General features: G+C 40.9%; 1 protein-coding gene across 3 annotated transcripts in view; it reads left to right on the forward strand.

Annotated features, from left to right (window-relative positions):
- The first annotated feature begins 1,146 nt into the window (after nt 1-1,146).
- Nucleotides 1,147-23,435, forward strand: part of Fam168a (family with sequence similarity 168 member A) — a 127,748-nt gene continuing 105,459 nt past the window's right edge. The window contains exon 1 of one of the 3 annotated variants that reach the window (XM_076548333.1): nt 1,147-1,398. The gene's annotated coding sequence lies outside the window, so the exon portion shown is untranslated. The remainder of the gene's footprint in view (nt 1,399-23,435) is intronic. The other 2 variants (XM_006982135.4, XM_076548336.1) reach the window with 2 other exon arrangements.

Consider the following 23,435-nt stretch of genomic DNA (forward strand, 5'->3'; position numbering starts at 1 on the left):
TTGTTGTATTTGGAGATATTTTTTTGGAAATAGCAATTCAGGCAATATAAAATAAGAGTGACTAGAAACCTAACAACCCTTTTTCAAAGACAATCACTGATAACATTTTGAAGAATCTCTCTCCTGAAACCGTTATGCATTTTATACCCTTAAACTTCAAATAAATCGAACCTGTCTAATCATGCTGTTTCTGTAATCAGTTTGCCCCTCCGAGAGCAAATTGTGAAGAGCCTTCCATGTCTAAAGACATCTATCAGCATTTTAAATGGCTGCTTAGCACTGCGTTGTATGTAGGCATCACCATTTATTGAATCAGCCCATATTGATGGGTATCTACATCCTCCCCGCCTCCTATTCAACAACCTCCTCTAATAACCTTGGTCATTCCTTTCTAACATTTCCGATCATTTTTGCAAACTAAATATTTATAAGTAACGTAAATGTAAACAAATGTCCTTTTTACATGAGGATTCAAGTTGCAGAATCGTCCTTTAATCTGCAGGGAAGCCAGTGAGGCGGCGGCTGCGTTAATTCTGGAGAGACAGTGACGAGGAGATGGCGAGGGGAGTATAGCATTACAGGTGATGTAGCCCATCTAGGCCCAAGCGCTGTGGGTTGGAACAGTCCTTCCCCTTTTCCTCTCTTTCACTTCTTTTTCTTAACATGGAGGAAGGACTGAGAACTGCATGTCCCAGCATTTCGCAAGGACCACACTCCTGGGAACTGTAGTACCGAGTCTGAGAGGGGTCCGGAAGGAGAAGGCTGGGCAGCTGTGTGTGGCATGCTGGGAGGTGTAGTCCCTTGGGCGGAAACGAGTGTTTGTATAGGTTGGAGACGAAGAGAGTTTTTCTTCATGGAGATGAGGCTGCAGAAATATCCGACTTCCCTCTCAAGCGGTCTTTGAGTTTACAAAAGTCTTCCGTGGACGGTCGGCTTCATTCCATTGTCTGTGACCCAAGAGGGTGCGGCCCCAGGACCGGCGCGCGGTTGGAAGATGCAGGCCGCGCAGGGCCGCGGCGGAGCATGCCGGGAGTTGTAGTCCAGGGGGCTCTGAGGCTGTGGGACGTGTCGGGACGGCGCGCGGGCTCCTCCTCCCCCGCCCTTCTCAGAGGTCCCCCGCCCCCTCCCTCCGCCTCCTCCTCTCTTGCCTGCAGCCGAGCGTCCCCTTCCCCCACTGTCGGGTTTCTCCGCGGCTACTGCAGAGGATCCAGAGCCGAGTAGCTGAGGAGAAGGAGGAGGAGGCTCCCGTCCCCGCGCGCCATCCACCACCCTACTGGACACGGACGAGGGGACGAGAGCGTCGCCGCTGTAGCCTCCGGAGAAGACAAGGGCACCGTCGCCTCAGCTGCCGCCGCCGCCGCCGCCGCCGCCGCGGTTCTCGCTTGCAGCAGCTCTCCGGTGAGGAGACCCCCCGCCCCCCGGCCCGCTCCTGTGGAGCTTGGGCTGGTGGCGCCGGCGAGAAGGAGGGTGGGGGCCGTGGGGCCCCCGCGCCGGCCGCGGGGGAGGGGACCGAGGTGGACCGCGATGGAACGGCGGGCTGGTGGGGGGAGACTTGTCCGAGCGCGGGCTGGGGGTTGGGTGAGGGTGGGACACCAGCAGGTCAAGGGAGGGTAGCGGGGGCGTGGGGGGGGGGCGACTTTACATGGAGGGATAACCAGACCTGGGACAGGAGCATGGCGTGTGTGGGGTATCGAGGTGGGATTGGGGATTGTCTTGGGGCGAGGTGGAAGGTGAGACTGGAGTGGGATGTCTTTTATTGGGGGAGGGGACTGGATGAAGGTGATGATTTGGGGTTGGCCTGAAGCAGTTGACAGCTTGAGATCGGAGCTGGGGTGGGGGCTAAGGAGATCTTTTAAATGCGGAGTGGGATCTAAACGTTGGACGGGACTCCGGGGAGTGCTAATTCTGGAAGGTGGGGTTTGGGGTGGACCTGGGGAAGGCTGATGGAGCTGGTAGGAGCTGGGGGTGACGGGCTTGGCAGGGGTTGAGACCTAAGCTTGAAGTGGGCTGTTGTCTTCTGGGGATGGTGGAATTTGTGAATACTTAAGGAAATAGCTCGGGTTTGGAGAGGACAGAAGAGGTAGAATTTGGGGTTTCCTTGGGGTCGGCTGCTGGAGGTTGGAATATGGGCTGGGAGGGATGAGACTCCCAACTACAGGGGATGGATGGTAAGCTGACAGGAGGGAGTATTGTAAGTTGGGCCCCAAATCGGAGGGCAGGGATTGGAATTGGGGACGAGAGCACAGTGGAAGAGGATTTAGGGTGAGTTTCCAGTCACTGGAGGGAGCAAGGTGGCTGCCCTGGGCGGAAGTTGGAGGCAGAGGGTATGTAAGCCTACCTACTCAGCTGGCCTCGCTGAGAGAACACTGGCAGGTGGTGAGCAAGGTTAGGGGATGGTGTCTTCAAGAAAATGTCTCTCTGCCCGTTTTGCAGAAGTGATGTCTGTGATGAGCTGGTTACCTGTGGTGTGGTGGCAGAGGGGGAATTTAAGACCTGAAAGACCCAGCGTTTTGGGTACGGTTGTTGGGACAGAGGATGGAGAGGGCCAGGGAGCAGTACTGGGAAGAAGTGGGTTGGCTCATTTAGGAAAGGATGTCCTCCAGGGCGCACTAGAGGTTTAGGGGTTAGAACACTTACATCCATGGTTGCTTTGGTGAGAGACAATAATAATAAGGTCATTAGAAGGGTCTTCCACAGGAGACAGAGCAGGTACATTAAAGATTCTCCTAGGGGATAATAGCTGTCAATTTGACCTTTTTGTTTGGTTTATGTTGGTATTGTCTGGAAATAACAGCCCAAGGGTAAAGTTTTGAGAGAACCTTCATTTAAGGTAGAATTAACAGAGAAGGGGGTGTCTTGCAGTTCCTCTGTCATAAAGAGAAACTTGGGGGATGGGGGGACCAGCTCTCAATGGAAATGTGGGAGAAGGTGAAACTGTCTCTGCCTTCTCCTTTCCCCTCCTCCCCCTGGTACACTGAAAACTAGTTCTGGAATTTGTAATTTAAATGGACTTTGATGAACTTGAGGTTGGTAGGGGACATTCTTGCTTGAGAACTGATTAATGATATTGAAAAATAGGAAGACTGGATTTATTTTCTAGGCAGGCAAGGTGTGTGTGTGCAGAAAGAGGTTAGCAAGCCCCACCTCCCCCCAATAAAACTGATTGCTTGAAGACTCCATTTATTGGTGTCCTGGTTTGCAAGGCAATTAGGCCCATCATTGGATTGCAGACTGATAATCCTGAGATGAGTCTTGGCATTACCCTTTATGTAAACAGGAGAGAAGACAGGAAATATGGAAATGTAATAAATATTCATTGGCAAGATGGTTTGGTACTGATGGAGTTGTTCATTCTTTTGACATTACTTGTTAAGATTTAAAATAATTGGGCTGTTTCTATAGATTGAAGTTTTTTCTAAAGGAATTCGAGCGATCAGAATTTTGTTAGGTGTAGATAAATGAAGTATATACAACCATATATTACTTTTAAGGGGACGATGTTGATGTAGGCACGTTGCATTAACCACAAACACAGTAACTCCATGTATTTCATCAGAAAATTGATTTCAAGCTTACAGATGAGTTTATTCTTGTGGTAGAATGCTTGGTGGAAGGTGGAGGGGAGTGTAAAGAGAGGGAACAGCTTTAGGGAAGCAGTTTTCTGGGTGTAATTGCATTAACAATGACATGTTAATCTGGAAGTGGCTGTTGATTAGAGCTCAGTGTGAGGGAAAAGGAGGAGAAATGGAAAAAAGGTAAAATTGATACCAATGGGAATTAAAAAATTTTTTTTTGTTAAAGCTTTAGTGTTCAGCTACAAAACAAACAATTTTCCTTGGGTTTCATAATTGAACACATAAAAATGCCCATATAGAGTCTTAATTTTTTTTTTCTTCCCCCAAAATGGGTGGAATGATGTAGGGGTAGACATCCTTGGAATTAGAAGTGTAGGGTTTTTTTTGTTTTGTTTTTGTTTGTTTGTTTGTTTGTTTTTTGGATGCTTTCTGTATTCTCATTTAAAAAAAAATCAAGCTTAAGCAGTCGCCTGTAATTCAGTGAGAATGTAATCTAACCAATGAGGGCATTTCTTCTTAAAATTTTACTCTAGGGTCCAGACATTGCTTTTGTGAATTTGCTGATGGGCTGTTCATGTTAAAGCCCCAGTTTTTGGAAGCTCAAAAATGGGAGGAGAACTGTCTTGGTGGGTTTGTTTTTCCTGTAGTCATGGTTACCTGTGCAGTAGTGAAGCAGGCAGGGTGAAAAGTGGAGAACTGGTGAAGGGATTGGTAGACAGAAGCCCGGAGAAAATGAAGAGCCGTGACACACGCCTTTAATCCCAGCACTCAGGGGGCAGAGCCAGGCGGATCTCTGTGAGTTCGAGGCCAGCCTGGGCTATCAAGTGAGTTCCAGGAAAGGTGCAAAGCTGCACAGAGAAACCCTGTCTCGAATAAACAACAACAACAAAAAACCCCCAAAAACCAAATCCCAATTCTTTTTTTTTAAAAAAAGATTTATTTATTTATTATGTATACAGCATATGTGACTGCAGGCCAGAAGAGGGCATCAGATCTTGTTACAGATGGTTGTGAGCCACCATGTGGTTGCTGGGAATTGAACTCAGGACCTCTGGAAGAACAGCCAGTGCTCTTAACCTCTGAGCCATCTCTCCAGCCCCCAAATCCCAATTCTGATTCCAGTATTTGAAAGGGGAATGATTTCAGTAAAGTCATAAACCCCCCTTTTCTCCTTAGGGGTAATTATTGCACAGCATTGTGAATACATTGAAGATCTTGAGTTGTATGTTTAACTGTGGTTAAAATGGCAAAACAAGACATTCATACTTTATGAAGGTTGTCCAAGGAGACAGACGAGTTCATGTCTTAAATACCTTGTGTGTATATAAAATGTATGTTCACTCTTTATTTAGTGCCTGCTCAGTGCTAGGGGAGATGGAGAAGAACTAAAAGCAGTTGTCAGGGAGCTCTAGTGTCATGGGAAGGACAGGCTGCTTTCAGGTTAGAGGTGAGGCAAGTGAATGTGTTGGCTAACGTGTAGATTCTGAAGCTCACTACTAGATATGTGTGTGACCTTGGGCACAATGCGATTATCTGTAAAGCGAGGATAATAAAATTAACCTCATTTGTTTGGTGGGTTAAACAGAATACGTTAAGAAAGCATTTAACACAATGTGTTATGTAGTGCATATTAAAACAATATTAGTTTTCATTATCATAGAGAGATGGGCAGAAGCTGGAATGGTGAATGGTTATGTTACCCTGCCACTGAATTCTTAGTGTTATGGCATTCTTTTGTTTATAAAGTTACTGTTATATTATTTTGAAACCACAATTAATCTACAGTTTGTATGTTTATAGTTTAGTTACTTTAAGCAGTTCATTAAATGTCAAAAAAAAAAAGTTAGCTGTTAGCTTCGTAATCTAGCAAATAACAACTGCACTGTTAAGAGTAATAAAATGCTTTTTTAAAGGGATACAGTCAATAAGTAGCAGAGTGTGGGTTATTGCCTAGAATTCTGACTCCCCAACCCTGACCATGTCTTTTTAAATTATGAAATGACTCATATATATAAAAGTGTATTTAACACAAATCCACAATTTAAAGAATAACCAGTCGAGTCAGGCATGGTGGTGCATACCTTTAATCCCAGCACTCTGGGAGGTGGCAGCAGGCAGATCTCTGAGTCTGGGGCCAGCCTGGTTTACAGAGTGAGTTCCAGGACAGCCAGGGCTACACAGAGAAACCCTGTCACAAACCAAACCAAAACAACCCAAGTTGAAGACCTGTGTACTCACTACCTCACTTTATAAAATGGGTTGAAGACCTGTGTACTCACTACCTCACTTTATAAAAAGGAGATTTCTAGTGCTTTTGTTACTTAAAGATGGTGTCCTGCTATGTAGCCCAAAAACAATTCTCCTGTCTCAGCCTCCTGAATTCAAGTTACAGGATCAGAGAGGTCTTTGTCTTTGTCACCCTTGCTTCCTGCCTCCACCCCAGATCAAATCTAGGACCTTGAACATGCTAGGCAAAGCTCTCTACCACTGAACTGCATCCCCAGTCAGGGGTTAGTGTTTTAAAGCCTCTTGGGAGGCTGCCCTCCTGCCTGATTAAATCTGTCTTCTTCCTTCTCCCTTAAAAGTAATAACTTTCTTGAATTTTATGTGAACCAACCTTTCCTTTTTTTTCCTTTTCTGCCTTACCTTTATTTTTAACTATGAAAAGCTTTATCTTTTCTATTGTTAAAATAATACATGTACTTGAAATAAATAGGAAATTACAAAAAAGTAAAAAGGCTAAATTAGTGTGCATCCTTACCATTTAATGCCCTATTCCTTCTCTTCCTTCAGATCAGAGCTTCCCACAGGTTATGTACTCAAACACTGAGCCCAGTGCCCAAAAAACTTTCTAGTGTGCACGTATACAGACATTAAAGAATATGGGTAGTCTAGGTAGCTAGAGGAAGCAAATTTGTCTGTATGGATGATCAAATTACCCAATCATAGTTGGAAACAGAATGACAAGGTAGTAGTGGTGGAAGTCATGGGTGTGAGCTCTGAAAGAGCACTGTTTGGAGTCTTCTATTGGCAGGAATTTAGATGTCCTAGGTTCTAATTCTTTGCTATATTAGTTTGAAGCTTCTTGTCATGTTTTGGCAAACTTTTTTTTTTTTTTTTTTTTTTTATGAGACAGTGTCTCCATTTTAAGTGACATGAACTTGCTGTGTAGTTCTGGCCAGTCTCAAACTTGAGGTCCTCCTGCCTTAGTTGATGTTAGACAAGTACCACATGCCTGGCTTACTCTACTCGTCTAGTTATGTTTTTATACATATGCAGATAGGCAGCCTACCTGGTACCTCGGCCCTTACCTGATTGGGTGGGACCATTTCCCATCTGAAAACAGAGTACCACAAATAGGAAATCCTCAGCTACACATACCAGAAGCTTAGCAACCTGAATGAGGAAATGTTTGTCCAAGAAATTTGTAATCTATATTTATTGATGATCTGTAAGAACTTCACTTTACTTATTTATCAACTTAGGCTCAAGTGATAGAATAACTGAAAATATTTTTAAATTGTAAATGATTATATAAAATGTATCTTCCAAACTGAAATCAGGTACTTAGATGTGATAAAAAGCATGTTAGACTTATTGTCTATCTTAAATGTTCTTCCAGTAGAATGGGGGCATACATGAAGATTATTCCCTAGTTTCTCCCTTGAAATTTAAAGGTTGTTAGTTATAGTGGATTAGAAAAAGGACTAGAGAATTTCTTCCAAGAGAACTTTTGGGGACCCAGTGCCACAGTAAGTGTGCTTGAGAGCTAAAAATGAAAAAATTAAGGATTTATTTAATAATATTATAATAAATAAATAAATGGGAAATATATGTTGTTTTTGCCACTATCGAGACAAATTAGCTACTTCCCTTTTTGTTTTCTGTAATAATTACAGAGAGTAATAGAGTGAGGACTATTTGTACACATTGAAGAGGGTATTAATACTCTTTGGGTTGATACATGAATTAAATAAGGACCAAGTACCTGGAACGTGGATATACATCATTGACATTTAATATAGTAGCCACTACTGTTACTGATATTTTTATTTTACTTGTGAATTGTTTCTCAAGTAAAGTAAAATGCTCTTTTATTACTCAGTATTTTCTACCTCTTAACTGTTGGGATTGTAAACATGTACACACCATATCCAGATAAAAACTTTACTTTTTTTTTTTTTTTTTTTTTTGATGCTGAGGACTGAACCCAGGGTGTTTCATGTAAGGCAAGCCCTCTGATGAACTTTATATCCAGACAAAGCTTTCACTGTTCCTTTTTTTTTTTTTTAATTTAATTTAATTTAATTTTTTGCCCTTCTTGGTTTTCTGTTCAGCAGGGGAAACATTTTTTAAAACATAATTCTTTATTGATTCTTGGGGAATTTTACATCATGCACCTCCATCTGGTTCACTTCCTAGTCCCTCCATATCCACCCCTCACCCTTACATTATGCCACCCCAAATTTATTAAAAACAAAACAAATAAACAAACAAGCAAATAAAAACTACCTCACTCCTCTGTCTTTTCAACACCTCTTTATTCATCCCAGTGGCATTATTAGCTTAGTGTGTCACGAGGTATACCCCTCTGTCCAATCAGCTCCATCCGCAAAATGTTCACTGCAGTGAGTCATTGGTCTGGTTCCAGGTCTCTGGCACACACACACACACACACACACACACACACACACACACACACCATCAGCACTGGACCCTCCCTGAAACTCCTCTCAGACATCCTGCTGTTGTCATGGAGACCCTGCGGTTATTGTTTCACAGGACCAATCCCTCCGTGTACTCCAGCAGGTCATAGATGGGGTAGATGTTAGGGTGGGCCAACCCAAGGCCCAGGATGTGTGTCTGGATGGTCGCTGAGCTGGTAGGTTCTAGGCCACAGGGACTGCCCTCTGGGGAAGGGACAGAGACAACAGAGACAGCTCTCCTAGGCCCATGCCATCTGGGCCAGCTCTCCCGTGTTTTATGAGGGCTGGGGCTGTCGCTCCCAAGGAGGGGCAGGGCCAGCTATAAGGGGAACTTTTTTTTCTTTTGATACAGGGTTTCACTATGTAGCTCTGGCTGTCCTGGAACTCAATATATAGACTAGGCTGACCTTGAATTCACAAAGATCTGCCTGCCTCTGCTTCCTGAGTGCTGGGATTAAAATTATGGTCACCATACTGGTGAGAATTTTTTTTTTAAATAAACTTATTTAGTTAAATGTGTGTGTTCGCATGTGTAGGTGTTGAGTGTGTTTATGTCATGGTGTATTTGTGGCAGTCAGTACAACTTGAGGGAATCTTTCTCTTCTTCCACTTTTTGGGTCTTAAGGATAGAACTCAGGTCATCTGGCCTGATAGGAGCTAGCTAGGAACTTACCACATAGAGCAAGCTGGCCTCAGAGTTGCAGTGTTCCTTCTGCCTCAGCCTCCAAAGTTCTGCTTTTACAGGTGTGTGCCGTCATGTCTCTCAGGAAAAAACCTTTTGGAAATGTAAAAATAGCTGACAGTTATGACAAAGTGTTTGTTATTTTTGCTTTTTAATGTGTTGATATCTCTCTTTGTATTTATTTATTTTTTTAATCTGCTGTCTATGAGTGTTTATATTTTTTTAGGGTTGGCTTCCTGGCTCACTAGACTTCTTTGATACTGTGAGTAGTCTTGTCCATGTGCTATTGACTGTCAGATCTCTTTCTCCAGCTCAGATTCCTTTCCTGAGCTTGCACATACCACTGGCTACTCTCTCTACCACCTCCATTATAGCCATTCCAATGTCCTGATACTGTATCTCCTGATACTGAACAACTCATATTGCTGTCTACTTCTGACCTCTATCTCTGTACACTTTGTACTCACAAACAGTTAAAATGGTCTCTTCTCTGTTTTGTCCTAACTTAAAGGAATTACCATACCATCCCTATGGTTACTCAAGACACAGATCTATGGGGTATGTTCTTGTTCCTTTCTCGTTTAAATCTCTCCCTTGGCTCCTTCACAAATCATATATGGGCATCTATGATCTGTGCCTATGTGCAGTATAGTGTACACTCCTGTGTTATCTCTCATCACTCATAGTACTGACTACCAAGCACGGTGTAGTTGCTGAGCTATGTTGATGTTTCATAACTTTGCTTATGATATTTCTCCTTTTGTTCATCCTTTTGGATTAAATGATATTCCTTAAGAAATCTTTGAGAAAAAAAAAAAAAGAAATCTTTGAGAACAGCTAAGGTTGTCATAACAACAAAATGTCCCTATTTTGTATCCAGAGAACATCTAGTGCATGTCCCTGTTACAGTGCTTGACTGACTTCAGGAAAATTTAAGTCTTTAATTAATATTTATTTATTAATGTTTTATTTTGAGGCAGGTCTCTTATGTAGCTCTGGCTGTCCTATAACTCACTATATAGAACAGGATGGCCTATAACTCATAGAGATCCTCCTGCCTCTGCCTCCTAGGTGCTGGGATTAAAGGCATGCCTCACCTCGTCTGGCCTTTTTATTATTATTTTTTATTTTTTTTATTTTTTATTTTTTTTTTTTTTTGGTTTTTCGAGACAGGGTTTCTCTGTGTAGCTTTGCGCCTTTCCTGGAGCTCACTTGGTAGCCCAGGCTGGCCTCGAACTCACAGAGATCCGCCTGCCTCCGCCTCCCGAGTGCTGGGATTAAAGGCGTGCGCCACCAACGCCCGGCATATTATTATTTTTTTTTAAAATTAGTATAGTTTATATAAGTGTGTGTGTGTGTGTGTGTGTGTGTGTGTGTGTGTGTGTGTGCGCGCGTGCGCGCTTATGCCTGCAGAGGTCAGAAAGAAGGTGTTGGATCATCTGGTACTGGTATTTTGGATAGTTGTGAACCACCATGTGGGTGCTAAGAACTGAACCTGAGTCATCCATAAGAGCAACAAATGTTCTTAACCATTGAGCGGTCTTTCTAGCCCTCAATTTAATTCTTTTTGTCTTTCCTTTCACTTAGTTGTAACTTTTGTGAGGGTAGTGACCTCTCGCCCTTGAAATGTATAAAGTGAGTGGTTGGTTGAACTCAATGAGGACAGTTGGTAAAGCAGTAATAAGATGCCTATTGAGGAGTAAGATCAAGTGGTGTTTTACTTAGGGAGAATGGAATTTAGAGCTGGGTGGTGGTGGTGATGGTGACGGTGACTCACACCTTTAATCTTAACACTGGGGAGGCAGAGGCAGGTGAGTTTGAGGCCAGCTTAGTCTATAGAGTAAGTACCAGGATAGCCAGGGCTACACAGTGAAACCCTGTCTCAAAAAAAAAAAAAAAAAAAAAAAAAAAATTAGAATTTAATTGGATTAGTAAGTTGTCTTGGTTCTTTCAAAATGTCTGTTTTGTGAGGGTTTTTTTTTTTTTTTTTTTGTTGTTGTTCTTTTGTTTTTTGAGACGGTTTCATTGAACTTGAAACTCATGCTATCCTCCCCCAACCCACTCATTGGCTTAGCTAACAGGCTTCTGGGACTGCCGGTCTCCCCAAAGTCCTGCAATCCTAGGAGTGTGTGGCCGTGCCGGCTTTTATGTGGGTGCATGGCATTTGAACGTAGGTCCTCTTGCTTCCACTGCGATTGTTTTGACCCACTGAGCTTTCTCCCAAGCCCTATGCTTTGTTTTTTTCTTAGATATAAACAGTTTTAAGGCAACCTGGGCTGATATTTTTTTCATAGTAAATGTTAGTCTTTGGCTGATTTGAGATTAGGATCTGAATTTAAATATACATTTTGATCATTTACTTCAAATTTAACAATTTCTGCTGATGTTCATATTTCTTTTCTAACACTGTTTTGTAATTTTGTGTGCATTTTAGTTTTCTAACGTGTCTTCATGCCTTAAGTTGATATTAAAAATCCCTATCAGAGGCTGGGCGGGGTGGCTTATGCCTTTAATCTCAGTACTCTGGAGGCAGAGTCAGGTGGATTCGAGGCCAGCCTGGTCTACAGAGTGAGATCCAGGACAGGCACCAAAACTACACAGAGAAATAAAATATGTAAGTGTGCTGCTTATACTTCTGCAAATACTATTAAATTATCACTGGATTTGTAGTACATACATTGCTTATGTAGCACTATTTCACTTTAAGGATAAAGGGATCAAAACTCAAGAGTAGCTTTTCTTAGGCTTTAGGATAAGTAGGGGCTAAAGGTAGACAAAACAGTCTGTTGAGTATCTGTTGTGGGCAATATGGTAGATGTTTTCTGTCTTCCATATATAGTTTAATCCTCACATTTCTACTGTATAAAGAATTGTGCTGACATGTTAAAGACTCAAAACAGTTTAGGCTATAGGAATTAGGTAGTTTATATTTGTAAGAAAAAAGCTAGTATTGAAAACTTTGTCTTCAATGGGCATGGTATGCATGTATACATTTAATCCCATCATTCAGGAGGCAGAGGCAGGCAGATCTCTCTGAGTTCCAGGCCAATGAGAGCTACGGAGTAAAACCCTGTCTCAAATAAAACAAAACAACTTGGTCTGCATTGTTCTAAAGCCTTTGGGTAGCATCTGAGAAATCCTTGTCTAGCATGTGTGAAGCCTTGTGTGTGATCTCCAATACTGCTGAAAAACAAAACAACCCTAATGAATTCTTTGTTCTTTTTTTTTTTTTTTCTTCTTCTTCTTCTTTCTTGTTTTTGTTTTTTGAGGCAGGGTCCCTCTGTGTAAACCTGACTGTTTTGGAACTCTCTTTGTAGACCAAACTGGCTTTGATCTGTCTGCCTCTGCCTCTTGAGTGCTGGGATTAAAGATGTGTGCCACCACTGACCGGCTTAATCCTCTGTTCTTTTAAAGCATCCTGGTTTTAAACTGTTATATCAATAGTCTGAACCTACTTAGATAATGTCTTGGTTTTTCATCAGAATTATCCAAGAAAATGTTAAAATAAATTCACTCTATCACACTCTGGACCAGTGTTTATGACTTCTTGTAGGTAGACAGTGTGCATGGGTAGGTATTGGTATCTTAGTCTGTCTTGTTGCTGTAACAATCCTTTAGGGTCATTTACAAATAATAGAAATTTCTCAAATATTCTCTCTCTCTCTCTCTCTCTCTCTCTCTCTCTCTCTCTCTCTCTCTCTCTTTCTCGTATATGTTTGGTTTTTTTGAGACAGGGTTTCTCTGTGTAACAGCTCTGGCTGTCCCAGAACTCTCTTTGTAGACCAGGCTGGCCTTGAATTCACAGAGGTCTGCCTGCCTCTGCTTCCCAGGTGCTGGGATTAAAGATGTGCAGCACCACCGCTCAGCTATTTCTCAGAATTCTTGAGACTAGGGAGTCTAAGATCATGATGCCAGCATATTTGGCATCTGAAAAGGACTCTTTGTTTTCAAGAAGATTCTTTGTTGTGTCCTCTAGAAGGAACCAGAGCTGGGTCTTCCTTCGGTTGAAGGATCAAAAGAATTAGGTGTAGAAGGCTTTCTTTTTGTTTTTGTTTTTGAGACAGGGTTTCTCTGTGTAGTTTTGGTGCCTGTCCTAGATCTAGCTCTGTAGACCAGGCTGGCCTCGAACTCACAGAGATCCACCTGTCTCTGCCTCCCTAGTGCTGGGATTAGAGGTGTGTACCACCACTGCCCAGCTTTTTTCTTTTTTTCAAGGCAGGGTTTCTCTGTGTAGTTTTTAGTGCCTGTCCTGGAACTTGATCTGTAGACCAGGCTGGCCTCGAACTCACAGAGATCCACCTGCCTCTGCCTCCCAAGTGCTGGGATTAAAGGTGTGTGCCACCATCATCGGGCTACAACTATAGTTTCTTTCTTTCTTTTTACTTTTTCTTTTATTTGGTTTTTCTTTCTTTCTTTCTTTTTTTTTTTTTTCCCCCGAGACAGGATTTCTCTGTGTAGCTTTGCTCCTTTCCTGGAACTCACTCTGTAGCCCAGGCTGGCCTCGAACTCACAGAGATCCACCTGCCTCTGCCTCCGGAGTGCTAGGACTAAAGGTGTACTGCACCACCACCACCACCACCACCACCACCTAGTTTAGGTTAGTTTTTTTATGAGGGTTTACTTGGCTTATAGGTGGCTACTTCCGGCTATGTGGTTACATATGTGGGTGGTAGTAGTGAGTATGCTTGCTTTCATGAGAAATAGTAAAGTTTTCTGGTATGTTTATCCTTTTTATTTTTATTTTTATTTTTATTTTTATTTTTATTTTTAAGAGAGGGCTTTATTTTGTTCTAGCCTGCCTGGTTTGGAGCTCACAGAGATCCATCTGCCTCTGTTTCTTGAGTGCTAAGATTAAGGGATGATCCACCATGCCCTTCCAGGCTGTCTTAAAATTAATTTTTTTATTTTTTTTTAGGGTGACTGTGTGTGAATTCACTGTGACGGTCAGGGAATATTTTTTTGAGGGGAGGTTTCTCCTAACATGTGTGTCCCAGAGTCAAACTCAGGTTGCCAGGCTTGACAGCAAGCACCTTTACCCGCCGAGCCATCTTGTAGGTCCCTTTTTTATTTTTTTAAGACATAGTTTCGTGTAGCCTAGTTTGGCTTCAAACTTTCTGATCTTCCTGCCTCTGCCTCTCAAGTGCTGGGATTAGAGGTGTGTGACACATGGCCCTCTCTCTGGTGACTCTTCTTAATAAGGTGTTAATTTCATCATTAGTGTAAATAAACCTCATTATAAATAATCTAAACCTAACTGTCCCAAAGGCTCCACTTCCAATCTAACTACCATCTTATTGGACTTCAACATCTATTTGAGAGGGGGTTACACAACTCAGTCTGTGGCTCTGAGGGATCTTCTAAAAGGTGTTTTTCTACTGTATAATGTAAAAATCACATTTATTGATATTAACACTGATCTTTTCAGACAAATCCTTTTTCTTTCTTTTTCCTCTCCCCCCCCTCTTTTGGTTTTTCGAGACAGGGTTTCTTTAGGTAGTCCTGGCTGGTCTAGAACTTGCTCTGTAGACCAGGTTGGCCTTGAACTCTGAGAGATCTGCCTGCCTCTGCCTCCCCAAATGCTGGGATTAAAGGCATGTGCCAACACTACCAGCAACAAATCTTTTCTAATTTTCTTCTGAAAGTTCCAATTTTATTATGGGCAACAAATACTGACAGTTGTTTTCCTTGAGTGACAGTCTTGCGTTGTTCATTTTTGAAAAAGCATCTGCCAAACATCCAAGTCTGAGTAATTATGGTTTGCCTGCCAGTTGTTTGTTCAATTGAAAATGGAGTTTTATGAAGAAAAAAAACAAAACCAAAAAACCCCAGCTAGTTCAGCTTGCAACCCCATTGCATGGATGCTTTAGAGCTTTTGAGTCAGGTCTTGTACTTTGTTACATAGCAAAAACACTGAATAAGTGTGTCTTATCACACAGGATGAGAAAAGATATGTAGATGAGGATTAAGATTTGAGATTTAGTAAATTAATAATCTTTGTGTCATCAGAAACATTCTTTCAGTGAAACTGAATAGTTTTATTGTTTGTTTTTGTTTTATTTGTGTGCATTTTTACAGTTGGTTTCATTGTCTCAATTTAATCTAAACTGACATGCTTTTATTTAAAATCTTTCCAGGCTTATTTCTTATTGGGGTATATTAAGGTTCTTGACCTCTGGGTCACAACCCCTTTGGGGGTTATGTATCAGATATTCTGCATATCAGAATGATTTGTAATAGTAGCAAAATTACAGTTATGAAGTAACAATGCAAATAATCTTATGGTTGGGGGGGGGTCACCATGACATGAGGAACTGTATTAAAGGGTCGCAGCATTCGGAAGGTTGAGAACCACTGCTGTAGAGGAACAGAACAAATGACTTTTTCCATTTGTTAGATGAGGATATAGTGGTATTTACATTATGTAGCTGTTGTGAGGATTAAATGAAATAAAGTGGTTACTTCATTGCTTGGTACAGGGCATGATTTCCTGTAAATCATAGTTCCATTAACTGTTGGTGTTTCCTTTGAATGTAAAAATGAACTTGCCCCCTCTTTCTTAGATTGGCTTACACAACATGCTCTGGGCAGTCCAGCTGTGACTGTCTTTACCCTGGAGAGGCTGAGAACCAGGCTGAGAATCGACGAAGCTGCCAATCTAGAGCAGGAGGCCTGGAGGACTCCTGGACTAGTCTTCAGTCCATTAGACGGCAGAAGAAATTGGGTTCTGACTTCTACCTGCATTCGAGTGATAAGCTTTTGTTTCTATCACCATGAGTTTGAGCTAGCCAGGGCTGCAGAGTGAGACCCTATCTCAAAAAAAAGAAAAAAAAAAAAAAAGAAAGAAAACAAAAGATAAAAGAAAGAGGGGGCAAGTTTGTAGTATCTCAGGGATAGAACACTAGGGCCTGTGTTTGATTCTCAGCATGGGCAGGAGGGGCAGGAGAGTAGAAATTCTATCATTTATTTGATACTGGCACTGATAGTATTTATGTCATTTAAGTTTATTCATCAGAATAACTTTGTAAATGAGTCTGGATCTCAGTTGTTGGATTTACTTGATGTGTGATCTTCAAAATGATTTAATCTTTTTATGACTTTTTCCATTTGTTAGATGAGGATATAGTGGTATTTACATTGTGTAGCTGTTGTGAGGATTAAATGAAATAAAGTGGTTACTTCATTGCTTGGTACAGGGCATGATTTCCTGTAAATCATAGTTCCATTAACTGTTGGCGTTTCCTTTGAATTCTCATACCGAAGCTCTAATCCCACATGTGATGGTATTTGGAAATGAGGCCTTTGGGGTGTAATTAGATCTTGACTGTAGAATGCTCATGATGGGGTCAGTGTCCTTATAAGAAGACAGACTACTCTCCTGTGTCAGGGTGCAGTGAGAAGAGTGCCATCTGGAAGACAGGAAGCACGTCCTCACTAATCAGTGCATCCCTTGGCACCTTGTTTTTGGACTTCCCAGCTTCCAAACTTATAAGAAATAAATGTTAGTAGTATCCAGTTACATATGTAGCCAGACCTAAGACTGGCAACCTGGTTATTATCACTCTCACTTTGATTTTTTTTTTTTTTTTAAGGAAAGGCTGCCCTGGAGCTTACTTTATACACTAGGCTGGCTTCAAACCTTTAGAGATCTGTTGTTTCTGTCTTTTGAGAGTTGTAATTATAGATACGCATTTTGCTCACTTTGACTTTGAAGAACTGGACACAGATTTAGAAATCTTACTAGATCCACTAATAGGAATCAAGTGTAGAATTCATTCCCAAGTTTGTATGATACTAAAAAAAAAAAAAAAAAAGACCTTTACTTTTTATTCTTTACCAAGTCATATTTTATAACTAACATTACATTTATATGAAAATGTATTTCAAAATGCTATTGTTTAGAACAATACTTGTTACTCATTTAAAACTTTCAATGATGTCTTTTTAATATAAACTAGAAACTAAATTGGTTAAGGAAATAGTTCATTTGCTTGGTATATGTATAATCAGACAAAATTTAAAGGTTGATACTATGTGATGGTCAGTGGTTAGTAAAAAGCAAATGTAGTGTGATTGTGTGTATGTACACATGGTGTGTATGTGTGTGTGTTTTCCTTTAAACAGCTTCACTGAGGTAAAACTGATATACAAGAAATTACATAAATTAAATGTAGTTTGGTAAGTTTTGCCATCTGGTTATACCCATGAAACCATCACTACAATTCTGATGGTGAGCATTCTTATCTCCTCTAAAAGTTTCTTTTCTTTTTTTTTTATATTTCTATATATAATATTAATTGTATGAATGTTATTATAAAAAGAAACTTACAAGCCCAGACAGTGACAGTGTAAGCTTTTAATCCTAGCATTCAGGAGGCAGAGGCAGGGGAATCTCTACAGGATTGAGGCAAGCCTGGTCTACAGAGCTAGTTCCAGGACAGCCAGAGATAAACAAAGAAATCTGTAGGAGCCCAGAAACAGAAGTTTCCTAGTGAGATCTGAGTTTGCTTTACCCAGCAGGGCTGCATAAGGGGATGGATTGACCATGTGCATGGTTACCAGGTGTTTGGAAGGGTCTGCACTTGGGCTGTGCGGTGTGCTTTGATCTAGCAAGGGGAAGGTCTTTTGCTCCTCCCCTTGGCATTGTTATAAAAAGCCCTTCTAAAAGTTTCTTGATGGCTCTTTAAAATTATTCCCCTTTGTTCTGCCCCCCAACTCAAGTAGCTGCTGATGTGTTTTCTTTTTCAAAATTAATTAATTTTACATCCCGGCTCCGATTTCTTCTTCTTCCTCTCCTTCCAGCCCCTCCTCACCCTCCCTAATGTTCCCATCCCCCAATGCACTCTTCAATTTTAGGAAAGGGCAGATCTCTGAGTATCAACAAAACATGGCATATGCTGATGTGTTTTCTAATATCACAGATTTAACAGTGGTTTTGAGGTCATACCAGCAAGCATTCAGTCACTTTATCTTTCAGCCTTGGTTTAATTTTAAAGTGAGGATGCTACCACCTGCTAAAAGACCATGAGAATGTTAGGAGAGTGTACACTGAAAAGAGCATGGTGCTCAACATCTAGGAGACCCTCCAGCCCCAGAGCCAGTATTGCTCTTTCATGTTTTCATTTGGTAGTCCAAAGACACTAAGGGTTTTAGAGCTCTGCCTAGAGCTCATTGTCTTTTGGACTACTTTTTAGTGCTTTTGAAGAGGAAAGTTTAGATTTAGGTAGCTTTGAGGCCCTATGGGGCTTTCTGGTGCCCCCTCCTTGCCCAGTGTTCTGAAGACTATTTATTATGAACAGATGTTCTTTATAAATAAGCAAGGAACTCCAGTCAGGTATTTGAGTCTTTGAGTTTTTATGCCTAGATGTAAATTTGGTATCATGATAAAGTTTCATAAGCAGTGAGCTTGTAGGCCAAGAGTTCTGTTTCCATTTTGCCCTCAGTAAATTATAAAATCTATGAGCCTGAGGTTATGATCATCATTCACTTTATAAGTTTGTTTTAGAAAGTGAACTTTATAAGTTCATTAGTTCTGCATCTTTCATGACTGCTTTATAGTACTAGAACTTCATGGAAGATTCAGGTTGAATTTAGGTTTAATAGCTCAGAGTTATGTTTTTTTTTTTTTAATTATTTTATCTTTTTGGTATTTTGAGACAGGGTTTCTCTGTGTAGTATTGGTACCTGTCCTGGATCTTGCTCTGTAGACCAGGCTATCCTCGAACTCAGAGATCTGCCTGGCTCTGCTTCCCAAGTTATGTTTTAAAAAGTATTTTATTAGGTAGCACTAAGAGGTAGGATAAAGAAAGCAAAAACTTAAAAGAGTGTTTATAATTTTAAAATCAGAGAACCTTCAGCTCAATATTAATTTTAGAAGCTCTGTGACTTTGGGCAAGTGACTTTATTTCTCTGAGTCTTAAATTCTTTTCTTTCAGTAAGGATGTGTCTGTTCTACCTCAGGGTTGTGAGAAGTAGGAATACTAGCATATAGCAGATGCTAGTGTCATTCCTTCCGTTTTCAAAATTGGTATGTTTGTGCATTCAGTGAGTTACATTTGCCTGGCCTCTTCCATGATGTAAATCAGCACAGAGTAGTTGTTTCATAGTCTGCCTCAGGTCATTTGTTTAAGTCTGAAGATACAGTGTGAGGTGTGTGATGCTAACAGTGTAAAGGGATTTGTTTTTCTTTGTTACTAATGGGAAGGGCCTCTGCCATGCTTTTGTACTTTCTCATTAGTTCTCGGTGCTCTGGCTTGAAGTACTTTGTATTGTTGGGAGCCAAGGAAACCGGGGGCCATTTTCTTGTCTCTTCTGTGTTTATTTGGGTTGGAGGATTGGAAAGGTTTCCTAGTGAATAGAGTGATTTGCTCAGTTCAGATTCTTCCTCCTGGGCAAGCCCAGGAACTGCCTGCTGAGAGAGAAAACAAAGCAGGGAAAACTGGTGAGTCCTGCATATCAAGCCTTGGATTTTTGAGTGTGGTGGCAGGTGAAGAGCAATTGGTTCTTCATTTCCCGATCCCCCTCTAGAGTGTGTACACCCCAGCACAAAGCAGCTTTAAGATGGAGGTCTGCCTTGTAATTTCCTAGAAATTACTGCTTCTGGTAACAGCTCATTCAGTTTGCACCTCTTTGTGGCAGTGGATGAAACAATAGGGACAATAAAGCCATTTATCTGATAGCTGTAGCCTCAATGGGATGTTTGTTTTAATAATGGTATAATTTGCAGGGCTCATAAATTGTGATTTTATTCTCATGGAAATAACTGCCTGGTGGTATTTGGATTCTCTGGTCTCCTGTTGTGGATAATTTCACTAACATTCTAGCTGACAATTCCCTTTATTCCAGATTGTTCAGGCTGCTTGGGTAATTAGCCCAAAGCAGAGCCAATTTTCTTTAGTTTGGGGCTGGCAGGTGGTTACTAGGTAGCTGGGATCTCCTGAAGAGGGAAGAGCTTTTGCTTAGGGATTCAAGGCAGGTTGATTTTGATTATCGGGATCACCTCCCCCCTCCCCAGCTAGAATATCTGATAGAAACTAAAAATTTAAATCACCCAAATATTTATTTTTCATAATATCAACCAGTCTGTTGTATTTGGATCATTTATTGTATGTTTGTGCTTTAAATTTCAGTTGTGTATTTTGGCTGGGAAAAATCCACAGAGGGCAAGAGATGATTATAGCTACCATGTGCTAGACATTGCCCTAGGTGGTTTACATATATTATCTCTAAATTTTAATGAGAATCCTGGGCAGTAGTAGGTATTGTTTCTATTTTACCTATGCAAAAATACTTGAGGAAGAGAAGAGAAATTTAATTCAGAGAGGTAACTAAATTAAGCTATCGCAGGTAATTAGTGACAGGCATGTTTACCAAATTCAACATTCATGCTAGATTTTCAGTTATAGTGTAAAACGTACCTGATAATACATTCAAGTTTCTAATAAACTCTTAGATAATACGGCAGTTAGCTCAGTAATATACATGAACTAATACCTATTACCAGATATATGTATCTGTTGTTCTTTTTTATCTGATTTTATTTATTTTTATTTTATTTTGGTTTTTAGAGACATAGTTTCTCTGTGTAACAGCTCTGGCTGTCCTGGAATTCACTCTGTAGACCAAGCTGGCCCTGGGCTCACAGAGATCCACCTGCCTCTGCCTCCCTAGTTCTGGGATAAAAGGCATGCGCCACCACAGCCCAGAGTTTTCTATTTTTAAGATTTAAAATTTATTATTATTATTATTACTGCATGTGTGGTGTGTGTGTGTGAGTGCAGCCATGCTCTTGATAAATTACAGTGTGCAAGTCAGAGGACAGCTTTCGGTAGTTGGCTCTTCCCTTCCACCATGACTATCAGGCTTGCTTGACAAGGGCTTTTTACCCGCTGAGCCGTCTCACCACCCCATCATCATCACTTTATTATTATTATTATTATTATTATTATTATTATTATTATTACTACTACTACAAAGTTTTACTATTCTAGAGCCCAGGGTAACCTTAAGTTCCCATCCTCCTGCCTCCATCTTGCTTTCTCAATGCTGGAGTGTTAGGATCATCCTTCACTACACCTAGCAAGAGTGCTATTCTTTGTTTTCTTTTTTAATTTTTTAATTTGTATATAAGGTGTGTGTGTATGTACTTCTGCATGTGTACAGAGGTCAGGAGTCAACCTTGCTATCTTATCTATTGCTCTTTTGAAACAGGGTATTTCCTTGAACCTGGAGCTCTTTGTTCTAGCTAGGCTAGTTGTTTAGTGACCGTCCCAAGATCCACCTTTCTTTGCACCCTATCACTCTGGAGTTACAGATGGGTGTTGCACCTAGATTTTATATGGGCACTGGGGATCTGAACTCAGGTCCTCATGTCTGTGTAGTAAGCACTTTTACCCTCTAAACCACAGCTCCTAGGAATGATGATTTAATAATTTTTTTCCCCTCCATGTATGTCTACATGAGGGTGTCGGATCCTGTGGAACTGGAGTTACAGACAGTTGTGAGCTGCCATGTGGGTGCTGGGGCCTCTGGGAGAGCAGCCAGTGCTCTTAACTGCTTAGCCACCTCTCTAGCTCCTGTTTAAGAATTCTTTAAAAAAAAAAAAAAAAAAAAAGATAAAAAACAAAAACCTCTCAAAATTTGGGAAGTAAGGAATCTGGTTTCAAACATCTTGACTCTGCTTAGTAGGCAGTTCTTATTTTGTTTTTTAATTTTACATGTATATGTGCTTATGTATGTATGTGCACCACATGTGCAGGTGCCTGTGGAGGCCAGAAAAAGACATCATATCTCCCGGAACTGGAGTTATAGGCAGTTTTGAGCCATCTGTTATGAGTGGTGGGAAGTGAACTTGAGTCCTCTGGAAGAAGGGCAAAAACTGTTCTATCTCTCCAGGCCCTATTAGGTAGTTTTGGATAAGCCTTTTATCTATTGTTGGGTAACAAACTATTAACACTTGAATAAACCTTATATTGTTCATCTGCAAAGCTTGGATAATCCTCACTTTACAGTGGTGATATGGTAACCGTGTTATTTATATAACACAAGGGCTCAGTAAATGTTGATTTCCATCCTTCTTGACTCACTATTCCAAATGATGCGATGGTAGTTTTTTCATTAAAGAATGGGTGTCTTGTTGTTTGTTTTGCTCTTTTTGGGGGACCTGCCATCATGCTCCCAAATAAATCACACACAGAGGCTTATTCTTAGTTATGAACACCAGCCCTAGATTGGTTTAGTTTCTAGCCAACTTAAATTATTGCATCTACCTTTTGCCTCGGGGCTCTTCCCCGTTCTTTTACTTACTTCTGTAAATCTTACTCTTACTCTGTGGCTTGCTGTGTAGCTGAGTGGCTGGCCTCTGGAGTTCTCCTCCCTTGGCTCCTCGATCTCTCTCCCAGATTTCTCCCTCTATAAATTCTCTCTGCCTGCCAGCCCCGCCTATCCTTTCTCCTGCCTTGCTATTGGCCAGTTCTTTATTAGACCATCAGGTGTTTTAGATAGGCACAGTAACACAGCCTCACAGAGTTAAACAAATGCAGCATAGACAAAAGTAATACATCTTAAAACAATATTCTACTATATTTCCTCCTTTTTGTCTAAATAAAAATAAAGGTTTTAACTTTAACATAGTAAAACTACATACAACAAAAATAATTAACAAATAGGAATTACATATACAATACTTTGACCTTGGGTTGGGGATTTAGCTCAGTGGTAGAGTGCTTGCCTAACAAGTGCAAGGCCCTGGGTTTGATCCTCAGCTCCTGAAAAAAAAAATTTTTTTTTGTCTGTTTGTAGTTAGCATAGTTAGAGAAAATAATACATCATCTAACCTATCTTAGTGAATCCAAAATTTTATACCTAATTTACTTTCAATCATAACTAAGGAAAACTGCAATTTAGTCTTCAGCTCCATCAAAGACCCAGAAGGATGTAATATTATCTAACAACAGAGACATTTGGCTGCCTGGACAGTCACCCAAAGTTCCTCTGCAACATTGGGGCATCCATCTTCAGCCTACAGGCCTAGAGTGTCTGGCAGACTTTTCTATGAAGCAGGAATTTTGGAATGTCCTGCTTTGTTTTGGCAAAGTTTGTCAGTCACTTTCCTGTGTCCTGCTGAATATCTGACAGATTCTTCTGTGAAACAGGAATTTTGAAGAACTGTCCTGCCTTGTTTTGGCAAAGTTCAGCAGTCCATGTCCTGTGTGTTTGCATGTCCAGTCTGCATAGCACATTGTCAGCGGTCAAAAGGCAAGAACAGTTTCTTTGCCAAGTGGCTAACCTTCTTCAATGCCCATTATCTTCTCTGAAGTAAATTGGTGCTTTCAGGAGCAGATGTGTCTCAATGTCATGAAAACTTTAAATTAACAAAACATTTTAAATGCCATGTTCTATAGATCTTTGAAGTATTTGAAGACCATCTATCTAAAATATATCTATTTAACCTAGAAAACATATCTTACATATCTA

Source organism: Peromyscus maniculatus, chromosome 1 (assembly GCF_049852395.1).
Source record: "Peromyscus maniculatus bairdii isolate BWxNUB_F1_BW_parent chromosome 1, HU_Pman_BW_mat_3.1, whole genome shotgun sequence".
Taxonomy (NCBI): domain Eukaryota; kingdom Metazoa; phylum Chordata; class Mammalia; order Rodentia; family Cricetidae; genus Peromyscus; species Peromyscus maniculatus.